At 37.0% G+C, this 12,881-nt stretch overlaps 1 protein-coding gene and 1 pseudogene across 3 annotated transcripts in view; both read left to right on the top strand.

The window, feature by feature from the left end:
* The first annotated feature begins 2,072 nt into the window (after positions 1-2,072).
* LOC137108182 (cell surface glycoprotein MUC18-like) lies at positions 2,073-8,533 on the top strand (annotated as a pseudogene).
* A 3,898-nt stretch (positions 8,534-12,431) lies between these two features.
* lig3 (ligase III, DNA, ATP-dependent) overlaps positions 12,432-12,881 on the top strand; it is a 19,293-nt gene continuing 18,843 nt past the window's right edge. For 2 of the 3 annotated variants that reach the window (XM_067491816.1, XM_067491813.1), the window contains exon 1: positions 12,432-12,720. The gene's annotated coding sequence lies outside the window, so the exon portion shown is untranslated. The remainder of the gene's footprint in view (positions 12,721-12,881) is intronic. The other variant, XM_067491814.1, reaches the window with a different exon arrangement.

Here is a 12,881-nt window from a genome sequence, read left to right as displayed (position 1 = left end):
GCCCAAATCTTGGGGGAGACGCTATGTTCTTATAACGTATAACTATCTATATTTTCAACAGTAAAAGCTCAGAAGCAAATTGTGCCCAGCAATGTGATGAGTCAGGCCCTTGTTTAATTATACTCATTTAGCCTACCATGTCTTTTTAAATTACTGTGGTTATAGGCAGATGTGGATTACATGATTATTCATGTTACATGATTTAAGTTGTATGCACCATGTAATCATCTAATTAAACAACACACTTCCTTTTTATATCTTCCTCTTTCTACTTACACAACAATTGGTGGCCTGAGAAGTAGCACAGATTAGTGTGAGATGCTGGCAACAACAATGGTGCACGAGATAAAGAGTGATTGCTGTCTCAAGCACAACAGCAGACTTGAAATTAACTGAACATAGAATGGAATTAGCCATATCAATCACACACCACAGCCTGTGTGTTTGTGTGTGTGAGAAAGGTAGAAATATGTGTCTTGAGGTAGAAATATGGGTGGGGGTACTGTAATCTGACCCAGCACCAGAGTCTCAGTGCAAAGTATTTAGGGAATGTTCACATTTAAGCAAAGGAACGCACATTTACCTGTCCAGACGGCAAGGTTTGTTGACATAGAAATCATTTACTACGACATACAGTGTGTGTGTTTGCAGTGAAGAGGAAAAGCAGAAACAAAAGTTTATCCTCAAATCCCCTGCTGTCAGGGGGGCAAATGCAAATTTCCAAAACATTTGTGTTATTTCAAAAAATTATAAGATAAAGTGCAAAAGGCACAAAAGAATATGCACAACTGCTAAAAATGAATATTTTCACATTTCAATAACAAAATGCCTAGTTATTAATATCAGGAAGTCTTGTCTGTAATTAAACTCACAGTGCTGATTAAACACATTTTAATGAAATAATCACATTTTCACTTTCTGCATTCCTGTACAAATATAAACACACATGCAAACTCACACACAATATATATATATATATATATATATATATATATATATATATATATATATATATATATATATGTTTGTGAGCACAATGCTGTCTCAACCACTGTAAATAGGACAGACTTTACTGATAACAGTCAAGCATTAATGTGGGGCACAGCATTGTGCTCCCTGCACTTGCTAATATCCCACTTTTTCTTTAGATAAGAGGAGGGCAGAATTTCTGTCTTCCCCTCACTCAAATCTCCCGCCTCTCAGTGCCAGTAGTTCTTTAATACATCTTTCTGTAACAGCTAAGATAGTTATATATAAATAAGATGTTTTTAAATATAATATTTCTATTGCATTCAAAACAGTGAGAAAAACACTTCTCTGTTTTTTTTCTCTATCTCTCTCTCTCTCTCACACACACAGACACACACAAACACACACACTTTAGTGATGATAGGGGGGCTTCAGTGGTGATGGGGAGATGATGGGTTGGAAGTGTTAAGTGTTAAAGAAGTAACAGAAAAGCAGAATTACCCCCTTAGAGGAATAATGGCCAAACATTAGAAAAAAGAGACGTTCCATGCTGGGGCTTCATTACATTTAGTTCACATGCTGCCACACTGAAAACATGAACTAATGTCTTTTTTTCAATGCTACTTATTTAAAGTTATTCACATGTTTTACTTAATTATTGTGATGAATCACATGCACATCTGTTTCTTATAGGGGTGAGTGAGAAGGTTAAGCTTTGCTGCAGTTCTGCTAGGAACCATGACCAATGTTCAATCAGTCTATTTCCTGTGACAAATTAAGGGGAATCCAGTTATAATCAAAATTAGTAGCTCACTTGACAGACTGTCATTGTGAAAACGTTGAGTTTAATGTTTTTTTTTGGCCCCTTGAATTGCTATTTGTAACTTTCATGGATACTGTATTCATCTGACTTTTCATAACCCTCCCTCTCTGCATGATTCTTGTCTGAATATTCACTGCCAACTATATAATAAGGGCAAGTACAACACACAGCACTGCATATGTCTGTTGCATATGCCTAATTGGCTTTTATTTTTTAAGACAGAAAGCTGATTTAGTTTGCACCTAGTTTGGGATTTTCATGGATATTCAGCACTGTGATGATGACCAGAGGTGCTTTGGATAAGAAGGCCTTTGTTGAAGTACAGCAGCAAGTCAGTGTGCTGTCGTCAGAGGTTTGATTGGAAAAAGGGCTCCTATTTATAGTGTTAGAATAACAGCTGAGGCCTCATACCTGAACCTTCTTACCTTACTGTCTCATCTTTTACACATTTTAATTAAAGCAAAAGAAGAATTCCTACAGTTTTCATATTCTCTCTCAAAATGTAATTTTGTCTCTCTTCAGCAAAGTGGGTTCACGTGACCTGTTGTTGATAAATAGTAGAACTAATGGAAAATGGTGCCAGAGGTTCATATATTTGTTTTATTCCCTTTTCTTCCCTTTTTTTAAATGTATTTTTTATTCACCACAAAAAAAGTACAAATCAAACAGTACAATACATAACAGCATAACAAAAGTGTGAGATACGACAAAAAGACAAGACATGTTAGCTATGTACAGTGTATGTTTGCTTGTGAAGGTCCATCGGGGTTGGAGGACTGAGGAGGGGTAGTGAGGATGAGCAGAAAGGGTATAATCATAAGAGAAAAGACAGCTGGGGGGATAGGAATGTACAGGGTAGGAGTATACATACTAAGGATATAAATATGTTCTAACCATATATATTGTATAACAATTAGTTATGATAAAACTGATAACACTTTCCAACAAATTAGCTAAAACACAAAAAACAGAGAGAAGAATAAACAAAAGAAAAAAACACACACATATAAATATATGTATAGCAAAAGTAGTTAAAATAATAATAATCTTAATAATAATATCAATAGTAATAGTAGTAATAATAATGATGATGATAATAATACTAATAATGATACTACTAATAATAACTATAATCATAATTGATTACTAATGCTAATAATAATAATGATAGATATTAATAAAAGTGATAAAAAAAGGGATAAAAAATGTTGAAAAGAGCTAAATTATAGTGCAGCATAACAATAACACCATTGATTTTGTTTGTTTTTTCTTGGAAATGGACTCTACTCACTCAAAATGTATACATTTTCATGAACATCTGTGTTTGTCATGCAGGCAGCTTTTGATTCTGTTCATATTGACAAGACACAGGATACACAGAGGCTGTGTGAGTAAATAACTTTTCATCAACATATAGTGCTGAATAATGTGTCATTCAGGGCTGAGGGCCTTTAAATCGTTAAAGTGTAATAACAGAGTATAAATATATATAATTATAGTCTATTTATAACCAAAAGAAATTCAATTATGATGTCATGATCCGACACTCCCGTTGCACTTTCTCCCTTTGGACTTTTAGTTTGTAGCCCCTTTTCACCACTTCCTGTTCCTAGTTCTGTTCTTTAACTTTACCTTCATTATCCCTCATTGTTTGCACCTGTTTCCCTCAGTATTTAAGTCAAACCTTCCCCACAGTTCCCTGCCAGATCCTCATTCCCAGACAATGATCCTATTAATCCTGACTCCTGTGCTTTGGACTCTGTTTCTAGCAAGGATTGGTCTGTTTCTCATCCTGTCTCCTAGCAATTTTTCTGTGTGTGCATTTTTTAGAGGCTTTGTCCTTAGTCCTTTTAGGTATGAGTGCAATTTTGTTTAGTTTATTCCTGCTCCATATCATTGTTGCATACATCTTTTAGTTTATAGTTTTGTATTCAAACCTAGTTGCTCGTGTATTGTGTATTTTGTTTCCTGAGATACCCTGCAGATTGCTGTTCAATGCTGCTAGTTCTTCGTGTTTATACTTGTACATTAGTGTTTAGGTTCCTCAGTTAAGATGGTATCCCAGCGTTGATGTTTGCACCCACTCTCTGGTTTAGTAGTTTGTGCTTCTTATCTAAGTCTTTTTGTTTGGTGTGCTTTATGCTCGTTTTGCCCCCTTAGTTTTTAGTGTTAGTTGGGTTTATCGGCCTGTAATTTGGGTTTAGTGGGATGTATTTTTGTTTCTTATAATTTGTCTTGTTTTCACTTGGGTTTTGTGTTCAAGCTTGTTTCCCTGGGATCAGTGTTGCTCAGCATATTTCCGTTGTCAGTTATGCTTTCCTCTGTACTCTCCTGTTAGGAGCAACTTCTGTTCTATATCAATTTTTACCAATAAACATGTTTGAGTTCAGTCCCTCTCAGTCTCCTTACTTGGGTCTGCTTTACCATAATCATGATATATGAATAATTACTCTTATTGTTTTCAGCAACTTGCATATTTGTTCCACATACCATACTATCTAAAACAAGGACATACTCTGATGTTAAAGTATAAAACTCACAACCTGGTCTTTGGCTGTGTAACCCTAACTTTAAATCAAATCTTTTAATTTCACGCTGGGTAGTGGAACTGTCAGTAACACAGCGAGGGCATGTGATGCAATACCTTAAATGACAGTTAGCTGATGCAGAAAATAAAGGACACCACAACTACTACATTGATAACAAGATGAAATGTGTCAGACTGACTCAGCTCAGCTGGTGACAGTGATCGATGGCTTACATTGTGTCTTTGTTTCAGTGATTATTCAGCAGCAGTCAGCTGGACACATTTACTCACCATTTTACTCCATGATACCAGAATTAAAGGTTATGCATCATCCTGACTACATGTCCTCTTTTCTGCAGATAGTTAAGGGTAGCCGTTCATGGAGATGGATCTTCTTTGCTAATTTCTTTTTGCAAACACAAGGTAGTAGACAGGAACACTGACTACAATGGTTGGATCAATGTGACTTTTGACCATCAGGGAAGCGTACTCACCATCCAGAATGTCCACCACTGAGACGACAGGGAGTTTATCTCCGTGCTGATTGAGATGGTCACTGGGGATGTTCAGGGCAAGACGTATCTCAGTGTGTTTGGTAAGGAAACCCACAAAACATTAAATGGAGCTGTTGTTTAAAGAAATATTTAAATCTGTAAGATTTTCTTTGTTTCATGGAAATTATTATTCTAATTCAGCTCCTCCAGATGCCCCAGTGATAAAAGTTGTTGTGAATGGAATATCTGTATCACTGAGATCAGCAAAAACATTTTCTTCATCTTTACCATGTCACATAATAATGAGTTAGTCACTGAAATAATGTTTCCTGTACACTGCTGCTAAGGATTGACCAATGTGACTTTTCATCTAGGTTGCATCATTTGAGGTTCATAACGGCTTCCCTCAGCCCAACATCACCTGGTACAAGAACAGCATGCCACTGACGTCCTCAGCAGGACGTCAGTGCAAACCATAGATGAGACACTGTGTCTGGGTCTCACCTGTAACACACTGGTGTTTCCTTTCCTTTAAACCCAGGACACGACTTTGCAGTGTTTCATTTCGAGTCATCACACTGATACAGTCCAGGAACCTGGCAAAAAATCTAAAAGATTCTCAGATAATCCAGGATTTTCATAGCTGTTCAGAGGAAACTGTACTCATCTCCCTCCGTTGGACAAGTCTGTAATAGTTTGACAAATGTTGTATTACTATAAATATTGGTACATCATGTTCTTGTTGGGTCAAGTATAATAATTTTTGTGATAACCTCGCCCAAATTTGAATTTTCCAACACTCCAATGCTGATATGTCCATTACGATTAGAAATCATCACTTTGTGTTTACTTCTAGTTGGTGTCAGCAATTTAACCTATTCAAGTGAAATGACAGCTGTGGCATGTGTCAACTACAAAGCATCAGTGTGTTTTTATTAAAGCCTGTTAGAAGCTGTAGACTTGCCAGTAATCATGAGGACCAGATATCTAGATCACCTAATTACCAGCTGAAACAGTTTGAATATGCACTTTGTGACCTCTACAGTTATAGGTGTCAGTTTAATATAACTTCTGTCTATTCTTGCAGTAAAAATCTGTATTGTCTTAACCATACTGCAGAATTAAATCCGACCAGAGATCCCAGTGGCTTTTTCTCTGTTTAGAGGAAATTGGAATATAAGGTGGTGAAAGAGGATAAAGACGCCTATTTCTCCTGTGAGGTCAGCTTCTTTGTCCCAGGAGCCGTCAGAACGTTGGAGTCCAAAAGTGTCAACATTACTGTTCACTGTGAGTTACTGTTGAGCCTTTCTTATACTACAGTTAGGTTACATTTAAAGATAAAGACAAAACTCAAATTTGGACAAGCACTGTAAAGCTGTTTCTTTTTCTTGAGACAGTATATGATACTCATTTATAGTTACTTTTGAATTATGATATCAACATAACACCTGAAAAAAGTGGATGTTTTCTCCTGTTTTTACTAACAAATGCACCCATTTCAGTGGTTAGTCCATTGTCCTTTGAAACTGTTTTGTAGTGAGACTGGGGCAGACGGAGCCAAACTCAGTCTGTGCTGTCAGCGCTGTGAAAATAACCTTGTAAAATGACTTTAGCACCTCGTTGAATAAGCCTTCTTAATTGATTTTGAGTGTTTAAACCCTACAACCATGGTGGAGATGTGGAAGGAGCCGCCCTACAGCTTGGTCAAAGAGGGAGATACTGTGGAGCTGCAATGCCAAGGTGATGGAAACCTCCCTCCAACCATCATTTTCAACAGAAAACCAGTAGGTTTCACAGTACATTGTGCAATATAGCTTACATATTGTGTGGCTCATCTTTACTTTCAAATACTGTAGGTTTAGATATTTTTAGTCTTAGATTTACTAAATATATAGTTTGCCCACTTAATCACCTTAATTGAGTCTGTTGGGAATTGCAGCTACATTGTTTAGCCAGATTATGTGTCAGTAATGTTACCATGATGACTCAAACATTTATAACCTTTATACTCTGATAGAGAGTATTAGATATGTATAGATGGTTACATTAGATGTGTGATTAATGTGCAACATTAAATAAACATTAAAACTGTTGAAGTCAAGTAAGTTTAGGAAAACTGTTGTTTTTAAACTACCTGTCCCCTTTAGATTATTGTTGTTGTTGGGTAGTAACATTACACAACATTGGTAGTGATTACAACTTTGATACATTTTTGTGCAGCACCAGGATGTGACCTTGGAGAGCAGTGGTGATGTGTTGATCCTCTCACCAGTGTCACAAAAAGACAGCGGAATCTATCAGTGTCGCCCTGTGGGATCTGACAAATACACCATTTTCTCCCAGCCTTGTGACACTGTCTTATATTTTGTTGGTTATGTTCAGATTTGGACTCAGCTGTTGTGGTCTCCAAAACACTCAGATGATGCTCAAAGGGGAAGATCTGACTGCAACCTGCAATGCCCTGTCCTCTCTGAAAACACACAGTCTGGTAGAAGGTATGTAGACAGTAGAGAGACTGGATTGAAAATTTTGGAATAGCAGAAAATAAAAGCATAATGAATATGTTTAGATGACCAGATAGCTAATAAATAGCTGCATTAGTCGTCCTCAGGTAGGCAGGGGAAACATACTGCACCTGCAGGACGCCACGTGACTGTTCCCTCCTTGCCGGCCCTGCACACCAGTGGCTCCGTTCACATAATTGTACACGGTCAGTCGCCACACACATCTCTATAGCTCAGCAACTTTTATTACTTGTGATGCCGTGGGTCAACTTTCCAGACATGATTTATTTTCTGGGGTCTTCTGTATTAAAATCATAACTGAAGTGACAATAGAACTTTGGATGTTTCAAATGGCAACTTTAAACGCAGGCAAATTGTATTTAGTTTGTGTTTGCTGCTTCTGCACGTTTTCATTGCATAATTCTTATGGTGAGACACTTGAGACAACTAAGATGTCCCTCCCGGGAGGGACATTGCAGAGGCGACAATCTCTGTTCTTAGAAAAGACTTACATCCAGGATGTCTTTTAGGGTTTTATTATCTTTCAAGAGAGAGGTACATCGACTGATCTCCTATCATGGTAACGTTTTCCCTTGTCAGCACTTTGTTAAGCACCTGGGAGCATGGAGTGACACTGGGTCACTACAGTGTGGGATAGTCTGCTGTTAGACAATAACTGACCTTGGATCAGTTCTGCAAAGACTTCAAGACCAAACCTGTATATGAGACAAAGTTTGAACAACATTTCAAAACACTGAGTAAAAGTTGTCATTATAGCTAGGTAAAATGCTAAGAGTAAAATGCATCATTTAATCATACTTAATTTTCCATCACATCAGATGGGGAAAATACTTGCAGTGCTGCTGTTTAGTATCAAGTGTAGTGAGGAGACTGGCAAAGAACAGTCACAAAAGGCAGGCACAACAATTTCCTGTGCCTCTGTCCTCTGACATATTTAAATTAGTCTAACTTGAAACAGCATTCGAACCACCAACGCTGAAATGTGGTCAATTAATTACCCAACCTGGGCAGCTGTGTATCAGCTAACCATGTCGTATATATAGAATAAAATTAGCACGTTGTCAGTAAAATGTTGAATGCCTCTGTTTTTACAGCTCTGCTTTCTGATGGTCTGCTGCCTGTCTTCCACATCTCTGATGAACGTGATCAAAGTCCCTCATCCGTCTCCTTTTGGTTCCGTCTGAAATTTAATTAATAAATTTGTAAACAACACGTAACAGTCAAAGGCCACATTTTGCTGTTTCTCTGACCACCCAACCCTAGAAAACAGAAGCAGAACCTCAGCGTGTTTCTCCTGCCAAGGAGCCTCCCTCTCGAAGAGGTAAATGTTTGAAATGTTGTCAAATCAGTCTTTGTTTCCTTGTTTTTATGTGTCTTTTTTATGTCATATCAGAGAGAGACAAAAGATACCTGATAAATGAAACTAAGTTAACCAAAGGTTGAAGAAGGGATTCAATTGACCACAGAGTTTTACAAAATATTTAATTTGGATTATGCAATATAACAATTGTATTTGCCAACAACATGTGCGCATGACTGTGAACAACATCCAAGTACTACAGGTCAAACTTTAAAGTGTTATTATTCCTTCACCACTTTTTCTTTTCTATTTAACTATCTGAAATTTCCAGCTCTTTATGAGCTCCAATCAATATTTTTTACCATATGAATCATGTGAAATGCAGATTTACTCATTCATTTAAAAATTCGTATTTTGTTTTTCTCAGTTGATCATATGTTTAAATATTTATTGAAAGCTTTACCTTCATTCTTTTCTTTCTTTAACACCCTATTTTGTAACTGATAATATTATACTGATGGTGATAATGATTATAACTTTGCATTTGCTGGCAAGAAAGATAATTACATAGATCCCCTGGCATTCCTTTATTACAATAACATGTGTATGTTGTGAGACAATATAAATTAGTCAAGTGTTTATGCAGGGACAGCCACTCCATTAATTACTCAATGTGTGTTGGGCCACATTGTTGCAAATGCTGCAGTTTACAATGGGTTAATTTGTGAGAAAGGGTGCTTTAAAATTTCAGGTATAAAAACTGTGAAACTATGCAATAACATTCCTGTCTTATTATTTTTTGATGTTTCCTCTTTTTTACTGCCTGCTTTCAAATAAACACACAGAAACACCACATGCATAAACACTAACTCATACCCATTCCTGTACCCATAATTTCCTTCAGAAATATAGAAATAATTGCATTTATATTGTTTAAATAGTTCCTTAAAACAGCTGGGCATTGTAATTTATAGCAAACATCAGTCAAACAAGAAGAAAATGAACAAATACTGGGGACTTCTTCACTGTAGTAGGACAGTGATTGTGCCAGGGAAAGAATGTTATCAATTATCCAAGTGGCAGATAATTTGCGAAATGTCATCACAGCTGATATATTTATATGGGTGTGCTCACGTCTCTCACCTTCACGTGATGCATTCAGTCCATAATTAGCGATTGACCTCTCTGGCATGTGGACAATAATCACTCCAGTTCAACACCTCCTCATCACTCAGAAGTCCTGCAGCACCTGACAGCAGTCTGTGATCACCCTCAACAGACATGATGCTTTTGGAAAAGCATGTTCCAATATCACAAGATTTGGAAACAAGTCTGATGATGTTCCCCCAAAGATAAAAAAAAAAAAATCAGTTTTCACAGATAAAATCCATGCAGTGCTGCCTGTTAGCTATAACAATACAATGCTACCACCTTGTGGTCACATGATGTAATAGAATGATGCACTAAATTCTTCACATACTGTCAAGGACAGTAGACATGTCCATCATCACTTACTTTGAAAAAAATGTTAAGAGGAGGTCTCCTAATGTACACATGAACCCCTGACTACTGTTTTGTAGTCTGTTGGTTATGAAAATTGTGAACTTCTCAGTGTCTCACGCTCCAATTCCTGTTTCATTGACTTTTATTTTGTAGCCCCTCTACTCCACTTCCTGTTCAATAGTTATTTTTGATCACTTCGTTGCACCTCATCAGCATTGATTGTTTTTGTCTGCTGGTATTTGGCAACTGTGTAACTGTTAACAGTTAGGTCAGTCAGAGCTGTTTTACCACATTCAAAATAAGTCATCAGTAATACAGTTCTCACATTATTCACCAACTGCATCCCATTTAAAAAGTGCTGAAATAAAATCTATTGCCATGTTAATACAGGATTTCAGGCACTAAATAATTGTCATACATTGATAATAACTCACCCTGTTGTTCCAGAACCCACTCCTCCCAACTGTGCTTTTCTTAACTTTTATCAAATGACTAGTGACCTACAGTAGGAACAGAACCACGAGGCAAAAAGGTTCATGCAAAATATATGAAAAAGGTCATTACAAGATGGCAAAAAGTATCAGACTTAAGATGATAAGTGAAATCAACTGTAAGGGCCTTGCTCAGTAGGACCACCATGATTCAACAAGCTCTCTTTTCATCAATAGCAGCGACAACTAATTTCTCACAGAAGAACCCTGATATTGTCCAAAAACAATTTAAGCAGCGTCTGTGTTAGTTCATTATAAAATAAAACCAACCTGACAAGGTAAGAAAGAAAGATGAAAATACAAATAACCAAAAGGCTGAACTGTTGCTGGAAGGAAGGCAGAGAGAGGAGATGAAGGAGGAATCCAGGTGGATAGGATGTGGATAGATAGATTGATTCTGGGTAGCAGAGCAGCAGACCAACAAGGCAGAGAACACAATATTTTAAGGAGACGAGTACAGTGAAGCCTCTACTGCGAGCTTGTGAACGCTATAATAAAATAAAAACTACAAAGACTGTGTGAGTCTAGCAAAGTGCTATGAGAAGAAATCTTTGTTTTGTAAAATAGTTTTTGCAGAGTTAGATTTTGTGCATATAAAGTTGTAGAAGAGATGCAGAACATGGAAAAAGAGGTTGCTGAGCATATACTGTTGGGTTGTTTGGGCCACAATTGTAAGACTACTCTGCCAAAGAGCTGTGTAGGATTTGGCCACCAGATGCCCTTCACTTTCAGAATGGAGTGGACCAGAAGGTTTGTAAACCTGGAGTATGTTGTTTAGGTGGAATGGGGTATTAAGTTCACTACTCAGTAGGCTAGTGTTCAAGCTTTGAACCTATGTGGCAGTATGCCAGTGTGGGCAGTAAAGCTTTGTTCATGGTGTGCTGTATAATCTGCTTGGGACACACAGAAATGCATGATCTGGTTGAAAGTACAGGATGAGCTGTGTGTCACTAGCATAAAAATGATTTTAAAAAGCCATGTGAGAAGATAATAAAACTAAGAAAAAAAAACATTTGGGTGTAAGAGGGTTATTTGTTTTGCTTGCGTCAGAGAGCAGTAATTGTAGTAATTGGAGTGAGTTTGAATAGTAGGGGGCAACTTTTCTATGAAAGTTTCCAAAACAAGGTAGATTTACACCAGGGAAGGTTATTTGACTTTAATGCCTGTAAAAGAAAAAACAAAAACCTTTCTGATTTAAATGTATGGAGGCTTCTCTGCTTAGTACACTTATTCATTATTTACTGATCCGCTAAATTTATGAAAAATAAAAAACTGTATTGTCTTTATCCAGCATACTAACTGCCTTTTAGGTAAATTATGTTTTATAGACAAGATCTATGTACGCACCTCTGAATTTTTATAGCTTACAATTATAGCAATTATCGCTTGAATTTAAACTAACTAGTTCGCTCTTCGTACGATACGTTCTCCCGTTCAGCAGATGGCGCTGTGTGGATCCTGCTACATGTATAAACAACCCATGCTTGAAGCGCCCAGCGTTGTTCTGTGGCGTCATGTTAATAAATTATTCGGTAGACACTCTCGGAAATAAACAATTTTATTTCAAAATAAAGCAAAAAACGTTACCTTTGGGACTAAATAAGACAGTGAATAGTTTACGAAGTAGTACAATAGTATGCCCTTTGTGAACAGTGATTGCACGCTAAAGTAATTATACGCAAAAACAAGTAAAATTCTCGACATTCAAATATGTATTAAAGCTTTATTATTATAGCTATTATTTTTGCAAAGCCTCACCGGAAAAGCTTTGTTTGTCAAATACGACGATTGGAGTTACCTTGACTATAGTGTGTAATCGGCTGACAACAATGAGGAGGAGAGCAGAAATTTAAACCTTGCTATCATATTTTACTAGCGTTAAGTGGCTTATGATTCACCAGTACGTGAAAGGAAGAATTGGGAACTTTCACAGATTTCACAGGGTTCAACAGCTAAACAGGAGAGTTTAACAGCGCGTTAACTTGTTGTCGATAGCTCAGTTGATGTGCAGTATTTTAGCTAGCTAAAGTAAGTTAGCCACCTGGACGTGGCACAGAGAAGCTAAAGCTGGCTAACTAACCAAGTAAGGTTAGTTTTTTTAATTTTAATTAGACTAACGTTAACGTTTACAATGCTACATTTAGGAACTGTCACAGTGAACAAGCATAATCTGTTTAAGCACACAGGCAATATTAACAATGAAGTCTAATTGTTTTTGTTAACATTTCGAGGAACACTAGTGCTCTTGA

This window comes from Channa argus, chromosome 22 (genome assembly GCF_033026475.1).
Source record: "Channa argus isolate prfri chromosome 22, Channa argus male v1.0, whole genome shotgun sequence".
In the NCBI taxonomy this organism is placed as follows: Eukaryota; Metazoa; Chordata; class Actinopteri; order Anabantiformes; family Channidae; genus Channa; species Channa argus.
Note: the sequence above shows the minus strand (reverse complement) of the source record. Positions and strands in the feature narration are given on the sequence as shown.